Below are 12070 nucleotides of genomic sequence, written 5' to 3'. Positions count from 1 at the left end.
AGAGGCACCAGGAGAAAGGCTATCTGGAGTCATGGACTTGGGAGGAAATCCTGGACGGGAAAGGACCATGGACTCAAGCTGGGGATTATCGCCGCCCACAGTGGGAGATCGAGGCGGCGAGAGCTGAGAGGCGCTGGTATGAGGAGAGGGAGCGCAACGGACACGGGAGGCAGCCCCACAATTTTTTTGGGGGGGGGCACACGGGGAGATTGGCGGAGTCAGGTGGTAGACCTAAGCCAACTCCCCGTGCTTACCGGAAGCAGCGTGGTACTGGTAAGACACCGTGTTATGCTATGGAGCGCACGGTGTCCCCAGTGCGCGTTCAAAGCCCAGTGCGCTACATACCAGCCCCCCGCAAGTGCCATGCGAGTGCAGGCATCGAGCCAGGGCGGATGGTGCCAGCTCAGCGCGTCTGGTCTCCAGTGCGCCTCCTCGGTCCAGGTTATCCTGCGCCGGCGTTGCGCACTGTGTCTCCAGAGCGCTGGGAGGGTCCAGTTCGCCCAATGCCTGCTCTCCGCCCGTGCCGGGCCAAAGTGGGCATTCAGCCTGGAGTGTGGGTAAAGAGTGTCCGTACCAGAACTCCAGTGCTCCCCCACAGCCCAGTTTATCCTGTGCCTCCTCCTCGGACCAGGCCTCCAGTGGGTCTCCCCATCCTGGTCCATCCTGTGCCACCTCCCAGGACCAGGCCTCCAGTGGGTCTCCCCATCCTGGTCCATCCTGTGCCACCTCCCAGGACTAGGCCTCCAGTGGGTCTCCCCATCCTGGTCCGTCCTGTGCCACCTCCCAGGACTAGGCCTCCAGTGGGTCTCACCTGTCCAGAGCAGTCAGAGCTGCCCGCCAGTCAACAGTCGCCAGAGCTGCCCGCCAGTCAACAGTCGCCAGAGCTGCCCGCCAGTCAACAGTCGCCAGAGAGGTCAGACTGCGCTGAACTGCCAGAGTGGCCAGACTGCCCTGAACTGCCGGAGTGGCCAGACTGCCCTGAACTGCCGGAGTGGCCAGACTGCCCTGAACTGCCGGAGTGGCCAGACTGCCCTGAACTGCCGGAGTGGCCAGACTGCCCTGAACTGCCGGAGTGGCCAGACTGCCCTGAACTGCCGGAGTGGCCAGACTGCCCTGAACTGCCGGAGTGGCCAGACTGCCCTGAACTGCCGGAGTGGCCAGACTGCCCTGAACTGCCGGAGTGGCCAGACTGCCCTGAACTGCCGGAGTGGCCAGACTGCCCTGAACTGCCAGAGTGGCCAGACTGCCCTGAACTGCCAGAGTGGCCAGACTGCCCTGAACTGCCAGAGTGGCCAGACTGCCCTGAACTGCCAGAGTGGCCAGACTGCCCTGAACTGCCAGAGTGGCCAGGGACGCCCGCCAGCCCGGTGAGTCCTGTGCCTACGCCTAGGGCCAGGCCTCTGTCCTGTCTCCCCAGCCTGGTAAATCCTGGGCCATGGACGCCCGCCAGCCGGGCGCCACCAGGGACGCCCGCCAGCCGGGCGCAACCTTCGCCGCCCGCCAGCCGGGCGCAGCCAGGGTCGCCCGCCAGCCGGGCGCAGCCAGGGTCGCCCGCCAGCCGGGCGCAGCCAGGATCGCCCGCCAGCCCGGCGCAACCATCGCCGGGCGCAACAAGGGTCGCCCGCCAGCCGGGCACAACCATCGCCACCCCCCAGCCGGGCGCAGCCAGGATCGCCCGCCAGCCCGGCGCAACCATCGCCGGGCGCAACCTTCGCCTCCCGCCAGCCGGGCGCAACCAGGGTCGCCCGCCAGCCGGGCGCAACCATCGCCGGCCGCCAGCCGGGCGCAGCCAGGGTCGCCCGCCAGCCGGGCACAACCATCGCCACCCCCCAGCCGGGCGCAGCCAGGATCGCCCGCCAGCCCGGCGCAACCATCGCCGGGCGCAACAAGGGTCGCCCGCCAGCCGGGCGCAACCATCGCCGCCCGCCAGCCGGGCGCAGTCAGCGTCGCCCACCAGACCTTCGGCGCGGCCAGGTGCGCCACCTAAGAGGGCGACGTCAAGGGTGGAGCAGAGGCCACGTCCCGCACCTGAGCCGCCGCCGTAAGAAGGCCCACCCGGACCCTCCCCTTCAGAGTCAGGTTTTGCGGCCGTAGTCCTCACCTTTTGGGGGGGGGGGGGGGGGTACTGTAACGCCCTGGCCATAGAGAGGGGTTTTTTGTTCTTTTTTTTGGTTAGGCCAGGCTATGTTCCTTTTTCTATGTTTTGGTATTTCTTTGTTTTGGGTCATGTGTGTGGCTCCCAATCAGGCACAGCTGAAGCTCGTTGCTGCTGATTGGGAGTCACACATAAGGAGCATGTTTTTCCTTTGGGTTTTGTGGGTAATTGTTTCTGTTTAGAATATTTTCCTAACAGGACTGTTTGCTGTCGGTTTTGTTCATTTTGTAGTGTTCTCTTGTTTGTTGAATTAAAATTCTAATGATGAACACATCCTCTGCTGCACCTTGGTTCCCTCTTACAGACAGCCATTACAGTTTGTGCAGTAAGCTATCGGCCCATACATTACCATTATCGCTTGAATTTACCTGCCAATGCATTGTTGTTCGGGACATTTTTTAAAATTATTTCAACATTTGAGGTAGGCTATATGATCACACCGGTAATATACCCATTGTTGTATTACTTGTGAGGCACAGCTGAGTGAGCATACATTTAAATAATTTGCTTTTTATTTTACTGGATTTATTTTACTGGGCTGTGCCTACATCTGACGGCCAGTCTCAGAGGAGGGAGAGAGCAGCAGACTGAGGGTCCGTCTCGCAACATCCCTCCGCTCTCCCTTTCCTTCACTGACACCAAAAACGGACACCGTCTTCCAGTTGATGGCGAAACTCGAGTCGCACCGCATTATTTCTGCCTCATGCACAAATTCATGCTGTTACTCCTATGAATGGAGAAAGTGAAATATTCCTTGATATTACAAAAGACCCAAGCCGCTAATAATAACAACGCAAGCCTATAGATACACTTTCCTACTCATTCATTACTGCTGCACTGCTTGTAGCGCTTTTTTTATGGGTTACAAAAGTGTTTAATACAAAGTGTTGACAGTGCTGAGTAAGAACTTAAACATGAACTCACTCATAAAAACAGCAGCTCTTTGCTGTATTCGTTGACAGTCTCTCTCTAGTCATGGTTTTGAAATCTCACCCTATCAATTTTGCCGTAGCTTTCTTTTATGCCTCCTACGTTGCTGCAGACTTGGTCATCTGAGCAATCTGATTGGCAAGCGGTGGCATTGATTTCCTCTCCAGGCCCACCGGGAAGGCAGAGTTTGTACCTTCAGACACATGAAATGGCAAGTTTGCCTACCCGGCACGCAGGGCAGATGAAATGGCTGCACGTACAACCAACAGCCCGAGACTAAATTTTTTTAAATAGGAACACAAGGCTTAAAATAGGAACACAAGGCTTTATCGTTGGGTGTGTACAACAATGTTTGGCGATCGACTAGAAATGCCTTGGAGATCACGATCGACTGGTTGGTGACCACTGTTGTAACACAACACAATTTGGAAAAAGTCAAGGGGTGTGAATACTTCCTGAAGGCACTGTACCTCAATTACCTTGTACCCCAGCATATTGACTCGGTACTGTACGGTCAGCACCGCCTGGGTTGGTCAGTCGCTGGAATCTCTACTTCTAACCGCTTCCCATTCATATCAATGGAAGGAAAGTGGTGTGAGAGGCGGTGAAAAAGATAAACTTTTCCCAACTGCAAATCACCAGTGGCGACCGCTGGGCGATGACCAATCATATCGAGTGTTTCCCATGACGAATATGACGCTATGAGACCCAAGGCTGGAGACTTTCTTCAGCAAAGGTGGCTGACAAAAATACTAGGATGGAAGCAAATGTAAGTGATTAGAACTTCATAACGAATCATGAAAATAATGTACAGTTGACAGGAATGTTAGTTAATGTAGAGACAAACGATTAAGTATATATTTTTTATCAAAATTTAATTTACGAAAATCGTGATTTAGCAAGCTAACGTAATCTCACCCCATTCCGTACAAATGTGTGCAACCGCGACATTCAAACGAGTCTACAAAGAAAACTAATGGGACTGTAAGAGACTGTTGACTTCAAAATCTGGGGTGTGAACTACGGTTCTATTCAAGCGTTGATCGACATGGTAATGGCTCTATAGTATTGGAGAAAAGTAGAAAAAACTGACCCTCCGTTACATCGTGACGTGTTATGCCGTAACGTACAGCACGCATAAAGAAATTATTTCTGTCTTACAATCTTTCTCCACCAGGTGTAGCACTTCTCTCATCATTTAAAAACAAGAAATGGACAGTGGGGGGGATACCTAGTCATTTTTTGCGTCATCACTGTAAGCAATCATGACTTTCAAAGTCGCTGTTTACTTCTGAAGATAACTTTAGCACTGCCCTAAAAACCCGATTCAAATTCGACACAAACAGTTGATCTGGAAGTATTACGTTTTTGGGGCGCTAAAATAAGGTCAATTGTACGGACCAAGGCAATGTACAAAAGTGAGTGAGTTTACATTAGCTGACTAGCTAACATTACCCAGATAAATTGTAATTCTGGTTGTTTAATGTTTTAGTGACTCCTGAAACAACCAACAAACCAGGCTGTCGTCTTGTGAAACAGTGGATGTAAAGAATCTAGCTAGCTAAAGCATTTACTGCAAATTGAAAGTACACATTTGTAAGCTTATTTTCCTAATATTTGCCATGCAGATAGATTAAATAACGTAGCTAGCTATGTTCTTGCTTATTGTGCAGTGGAGGATAAAAAGACCTGTATGCCTATGGATGTGTAGCAAGCTATCTAGCTAGCTATCTAGCCATCTGTGTATGGACCCAAACGTTTGGTATACATATTAGTTCAGAACCTATCTATGAACCTCAGCTATCATAGCCAGTTGTATCAATTTAAAAACAGTCTGAATTACATTAATGAAGCCTATGGATTGAGTATATAATAACTTTGTGCCAAGGATGCAAGTCGTATATAGACATGTAGTTATTACCATGCATTAGATCCTCACATTGTAGCCTGTACATCTAGCCTGATCATGTACTCTACCTTGGCAAATAAAGGTGCAGTTCAGGTATGAATGTCTTTTAGATTATTTTACAGTCATATCCAATACCAGGAGTATCAAATTCCAGTCGTTCAATGATGCTGTGTCTGCATGTATGTATTACAATTGTACACTTCAACAGTGTTTACCAATCTTGGTCCTGGGTCATCAATGGTTACACATTGTAACTATTAGACTAGAAACAGGATTTAACTAGTTATTAACTGATTTGTAATTCATATATACAGAAATAGAATTTCAAAAATAAACAGTACACCACTTCCTATGCATCATGTAAATACTCTAAAATCTGAATATCTAATGCCCTTCATCTGCATTGATCTGATAAACACAGGATAGGTGTAGTATTTCATCAAATGAGAGACTTAATTTCAACCAGTAGAGAATGTGAAACACTTCATTGAAAGAAGTTCATTATCCAAGTGTTATAAATGCATGTATTTATAATATTACAATTATAATATTAATGCAAGTTCAGTCTGTACTTCAATGCACATCTGTTGTGCATTATAAAAACAGAGGAAGAAAGAGGTGGCGAGAGAGGTGTAAAAGACAGAAATGGAAAGAGGTACGAACATAGGAGCAGGGATATGATCCATGAATCAGAACTACCAAAATATTCTCAGTTCATCACAATTACATAATAGTGTCTAGTCGGCCCGAAGGTCATCATAAAAGTGGGTGAGGTGGCGATGATGGGATTGGGGGTTGGCATCCTCTCTCACATCAAAACATAACTGCAGACGAGAGACAGATGGAGAGAGAGAGAGAATTTGCTTTGTGTTTTTAGTTTTTATTCTAACATTGTTACTCATCATAATAATCAGGTGAAATGCAAAACTGACCTTGGATCATTAACTCTGGGACTACTGCTATCTATAGTTCAATGTAAAGCACCTCTTTAATAATACTTCATGTTGAGCTGACCAAGTGACCTCTCACCTCTGATCATGCTGTACCCTCTATGTAGCCAGTTCAGATGCGGGAGGGGTTCACCGACACAGCTGATATAACCTAGAGGATTTAGGGAGAAGAGAGAGGGATGAAGTGAAGGAGAGAGACTGTTATTGAGAAAATATGGTAGTTAAAGGGACAGTGTTCAACAGGAATCTGTACGTGTGGCCTCACCTGGTGTCCAAACCACACTAAGTGGCTGCAGAGTACTTTATGCTGAAAAACATGAACAGACACGAGGACAAACAATATATCGTAGTTCTCAAAATAATGAAGTGTCTTACTATTCTTCATGGTTGGCCCTCTTGCATATTCTTTGAAAGTGGAAGGAGACAGTTATACACCTGAGCCTGCTTACTGCACAACACAATCTATCAATCAGATTGATACATGAGTGTGTAGGTGTGGGTTATAGGGTGTCTAATTGTAGGAGGTGAAGATCTCACACAGATTGCCTCTCTTGCTGCGTTGTTGGACCCCAGCCTTGAAACATCCTGCAGAGCAGCAGACTTCTCCTCTGGCACACAACGGCGAGCTGCAGATCCCCTCCTGGTCCTCGTGTCCATCCTCATGAAGTTATGTAGGACACAGGTAGCCTTCATACACCTGAATTCCTCCAGGAGGCAGTCCAAAATGGTCCTGGTCACCCAACCTTGCAGTGCCCTACACGATAACTGTAGTCAATCATTTTTGAAGGAATCTCCAGTTGCAAGGTATCTGTAGGAATATGGAAGACAATGTAATTATTAGACTATTACGTCACCAGGTCATTGTGGATTACTAAAATATAATATTCCTGATAACATTGGATTGATAGATGCATGAGCACACATATGTGCAATAACACGATCGTATCAAGGATAGCATCACAAATTAATACATAAATACCGCTTGATGATGAGTTGATCATTTGAATCAGCTGTGCAGTGCTAAAGGCAAAAACAAAAATGGGCACCCCTTTGAGTCCCCAGGACCAGGACTGAGAACCACTGCTCTTCATATGTAGACATGTAGGCTTTCATAGCTCTCTCTGAGGACAGAAAACCTCACAAGAAACAGACTTCCTTATAGTCAAATTACACCACACTGAATATTATGTTACTATTATCTCCGTCCTCACTTCTAGGGACAGGAACTACACAAAAGTACCTGCCCTATCCTGAATAGCCAACTCTCTCACTTTGACAGTTGGGGCTGCTATCCTTTCACCCTCCTCCATGGTTGTTAGCTAGCTACCTACAAATGCATTTGGAGTTTGTTTTTTACAGTGATAAATACATCAAGATACATAGCTAATACGAAGTTAGCTAGTTAACTGAATTAAATATCACCAGCTACCTATCTACAAAGTATGTGAAGTTGGCTAGATAGTGAGTTAGCTCATTTGAGTTAGCCTCCACTGTAGCTAGTTAGCCAATAATACATAGGTTTCTTTTACATTTTCGAAATGTATTTACTTACTTGAATAGGTTCTCCCAGTCATGTGGACAATTGGAAACAGGGCAGCAAAGTTTGTTTGTCACCAGAGCCTTTTAGAGGATATTACTATTGAACTATGTACCCATTTACTAACCAGACCTTCATATAAACTTGCTATGCTGAATTCTTGACGCATAATCAAACATATGCTGCCAGCACGCCCACAAGCGAGTCACAATGGGCGGCCTAAGAGCGACACGCTGCAATTTACCGCTATCTAGTGTACATGCACCGTAAAATGAGTCACGTTAAATGGGCTTTTGAAAGTCACTAGCGTTGCCAGCGGGTGGGGCGGCAGCGTAGCCTAGTGGTTAGAGCGTTGCAAGATCGAATCCCCGAGCTGACAAGGTACAAATCTGTCGTTCTGCCCCTGAACAAGGCACTGTTCCTAGGTCATCATTGAAAATACGAATTTGTTCTCAACTGACTTGCCTAGTTAAATAAAGGTAAAATAAACATTTCAGCACACTCACTGCCAATGGCTTTTATTTTAAATACTCAAGCATGTGATTTGAACAAAACAAACTGTGAAACAGGCAACACATATAGTAGTACCAAGTAGGCATAACATCTGAGGTGGGTTATTAAAAGCAGAGTATACAAGACACTTTGTAGAGCCCTATGAAATCCGTTAATTTTTTTTCCCAAATTCCGTTTTATCCGTTTAAATTTTTCTGAATTCTGTGTTTTACAATTTGCGCAAATTTTATTATAAGAAAAAGTGTCTAATAATGTGAATGAATAAATAAGTCAACAATTTAAAAATATATAACAGTAAATTTGTAATGATGCAACACAACATTGCACAGTTTTCCATTTTTATTACCAAATTCAGCGATTCCGTCCACGTTTTCCACATCACGGACATCATAGGGCCCTAACTTCGCCTGCAGACGTCATGAGGCACACTTGTATAGCAAATGTCAGTAGGGTTATGAGTTAGGTTAGGGTATGGGTTAAAGGTAAAACTTGGTGGTTAAAACATGTCTGGAAAGCATTGTAGAAAGCATGAAACATCTGTCCTAACTAGCATGTTCTATAACATTTGACTATGGACCTAAAACATTCTACAAGTGTGACGTTTTTCAGGCTTTTACATAAAATTTATCATTTTTAGAGCTTATCTAGTGGACTATAGGGACCTACCTGAGTCGCAGTAGGTTTCCTCTCCGGTCCACTCTCCACTGGACAGACAGGTTCGTTCTAGAGAACCATACATGACGTAGCCGCTGTTGCAGAAGAAGCTCACTGTCGCCTCCTCTAGGTAATGGGTCTCTTCTCTCTGTACCTTGGCGTGGCCAGCCAACCACAGGACACGACTAAGGGAAAGAAGGATGTTATCTACTAATAACGAGTGATACATTTTTATGTCAAACTAATTTAAAAAAAAATACCTCCTTACTTATTTAAGAGGTCAGGGCCTTGTTTCCCAGGACGTTTGTAGCGTTAAGATCGTTGATAGAACCATCTTACGATGTACAGTACCAGTCAAAAGTCATTCAAGGGCCTTTCTTTATTTTGACTATTTTCTACATTGTATAATAATAGTGAAGATATCAAAACTATGAAATAACACATATGGAATCATGTAGCAACCGAAAAAGTGTTAAACAAATCAGAATATATTTTATATTTGAGATTCTTCAAAGTCGCCACCCTTTGCCTTGATGACAGCTTTGCACACTCTTGGCAGTGCAGAAATGGCTGTAGCACAATATACATTTTGAGGAGCTACCGTAAGTTGCTGAGCAGTTGTTTATGCTATGGGGAAAATGTGTTGCAACTTGCATTAGTCAAGCTTCCTGTTATACATGGTATTCAAATAGGTTAGCAATTAAAGTGATGCTTCCAAACTTTTGTAGAATTTCAGCCAGTAGTTTTGACAGTGGTGCTCACGAGCAAAAACGGATCCCTATTTTTTGTGTGTACTACATCATCAAATTGTGTACAGCGTCATCCATTTCGGATGATATGTTACATCCTGCAAAAAATATTTGTATGATATGTTACGAATACAATTCGTACAATGTTAAAACATTTGTTGTGCTTAAGATCCCAGACAGCATCTTTAAGAGCATTAGGTTACATTCACTAGACTGTAGTTTAAGGTGTTGGGGTTACTGAGTAGATATTCTAACTCTTTAAACATTCATTTCACAATGAAAGAGATGTCAATTTCAGTGACATACCAGACTCCAGGTCTTGCCTGAGTGCCTTGTGACTTTGGAAGGACTGCAGGGTGGCGTTGCCCACAGCCAGACTACAGGTGGTCAGGGTGTCATATTTGCAGAACTGGGCCCCCTCACCTATAAATGAAAATGTCAATATACTGTAAAACAGTATTTAATTGTGTTATGTTGTATGTTATTCCGTGTTTGAATGTTGTTGATTGTCATATAATGAAAACTGTGGGTGCGTCCCAAACAGTACTGTATTCCTGTATATAGTGTACTATCAAATCAAATGTATTTATATAGCCCTTCTTACATCAGCTGATATCTCAAAGTGCTGTACAGAAACCCAGCCTAAAACCCCAAACAGCAAGCAATGCAGGTGTAGAAGCACGGTGGCTAGGAAAAACTCCCTAGAAAGGCCAAAACCTAGGAAGAAACCTAGAGAGGAACCAGGCTATGAGGGGTGGCCAGTCCTCTTCTGGCTGTGCCGGGTGGAGATTATAACAGAACATGGCCAAGATGGTCAAATGATAATAATCACAGTAGTTGTCGAGGGTGCAACAAGTCAACACCTCAAGAGTAAATGTCAGTTGGCTTTTTTGGGAGCATTTTTGGGAGCTCTTCCCTATAAAGGGAATAGGGTGCTATTTGGTGATACCTGTATTAAGTCCTATGGGCCCTGGTCGAAAATAGTACGGTATAAAGAGAATAGGGTAGGGTGTCATTTAGGAAGCAGCCTATATAACACTGTTTGAAAGAAAGAGCTCCCATGCCATGTGCGGTCCGGTGGTTAATGCCTATGTACACCATAGGCTAACATTAAGACGGCATGGGTTTGAATCCAACCCATGCCCTTCTGACTGTCAATCTCTCCTACCTTTCCTATCTCAATAGAATACATAAACACAATTAAAATATATATTAGAAGGAAGAAAGAAAGAGCTCCCTCACCAAAGCACATCTTCAGCATGTCCATAACCAGAAGATCAGCTGCATCTTCGGACACAGAGAAGGCCGGAACGAAGGCTGGGTCGTGTTTCGCATAGTAGTATGTGTCCAACAGGTACTTATTGCCGAAGGTGAACAGATTCCCTGTGGAGAATACAACATCACCCGTATTCATAATGAGTGCTGATCTAAGATCAGGGGCTGTATTCATGAAGCCTATCAGAGTAGGAGTGCTGATGTAGGATCAGTTTTGACTTTCAGATTATAATGAATAAGACAGGGGGAACGTGGGTCCATACTCTATCAAGCATCTCACAGTAGGAGCACTGATTTAGGATCAGGACGCCCCTGTCAATTTAATCTTATTCATTATGATCTAAAATGTCAAACTGATCCTAGATCAGCATTCCTACAAGCCTCTTTATGAATACTGGCTCGGATCATCATCTGGTGTTTACTTAGTTTTAACTACAAAGAAGTCCTGTTTTGAGCAACAAACTGCACAGGTGCAGGGTCATGCACTCATTCACTAACATAGTTTCACTAACATAGTTTCCACAAGACAAAGAAAAATAAGGACTAATTAGATGAAATGCTTCCCATATGTTCCTTATAGAAAATATTAATGGAATACTATTATAAAGGAACTTAAACCTATTGCAAAAGGGCATAGTGCATTATCATAAGAATTCATGGTTCCTTATGACAGTGTGTATTAAAGCCAAATGTAATACTATATTATACTAGACAGTATATTGTAAATGAATATATAACCATTACACAGATGGTTCACTGAAAGTGTTATCAGGAACACTGAACTGAAACAAGAGATTTTGATCCAAGGGCAAGTGCATGAGAAGTAAAATAATTTGAGCATCTGAGCGTATGAGGGAAACTCTGTTCGTTTCTCCTCATCTCTCTGGGCTGTGTGGAATGTTATCATGATGTGTGTCTGTGGCTCAGGCCGGCCAGGCTACCACTGGGTTCCTGCCATGTAGTCTGGTCCCACTCTCTCACACCATGTGGTCATGGCCTGCCCTGGATATCTCTCGTGTCATCTATTAAAACCCTTTAGAAGACCTCTAACTCTAAACAGGTGGTTGGCTGGGCTGAGGGAGGGAGGGAGGGAGGGAGTGCAAAACTTCTCTTTTCTTCCTTGACAATATTTTAGTTAGAGAGAGTGAACAGTTAAATGGAGAAATTGCTGTTTATAATTCATAGTTTAATGTAATTATAATAAGGTAACTGGCTCCACAGCCTATTTCTTCAACTTTTCGTGTATTACCTGAACCCCCAAAAATACCTGAACTAAAAGAAAAATATGTGCTTAGCTTCAACTTGAGAAAATGTAAGCCAAAATTCAGTCAACTTAAAATGATGTGTTTGCTCAAATTGTCTCATATGTGAAATCACCCCCCCCCCCCCCCAGAAAAA

At 45.1% G+C, this 12070-nt stretch overlaps 1 long non-coding RNA gene across 2 annotated transcripts; it reads right to left on the bottom strand.

Moving 5' to 3' along the window:
- Positions 1-5495: 5495 nt before the first annotated feature.
- On the bottom strand, positions 5496-8824 carry LOC145863933 (uncharacterized). Of its 2 annotated transcripts, XR_014382488.1 has the most exons (6): positions 7497-8824; positions 6924-6964; positions 6482-6752; positions 6210-6251; positions 6024-6095; positions 5496-5818 (listed from the first exon to the last, which is right to left on the bottom strand). It is a non-coding gene; the product is annotated as an uncharacterized LOC145863933 (long non-coding RNA). The 2 variants fall into 2 exon arrangements; XR_014382487.1 differs by lacking the exon at positions 7497-8824 and having other exon boundaries at positions 6924-7488.
- Between the last annotated feature and the right edge of the window lie 3246 nt (positions 8825-12070).

The sequence above is a fragment of the Salmo salar genome, chromosome 24 (assembly GCF_965601325.2).
Source record: "Salmo salar chromosome 24, fSalSal1, whole genome shotgun sequence".
NCBI lineage: Eukaryota > Metazoa > Chordata > Actinopteri > Salmoniformes > Salmonidae > Salmo > Salmo salar.
The sequence above is the reverse complement of the archived record's forward strand: the minus strand, read 5'-3'. Positions and strand labels throughout refer to the sequence as shown.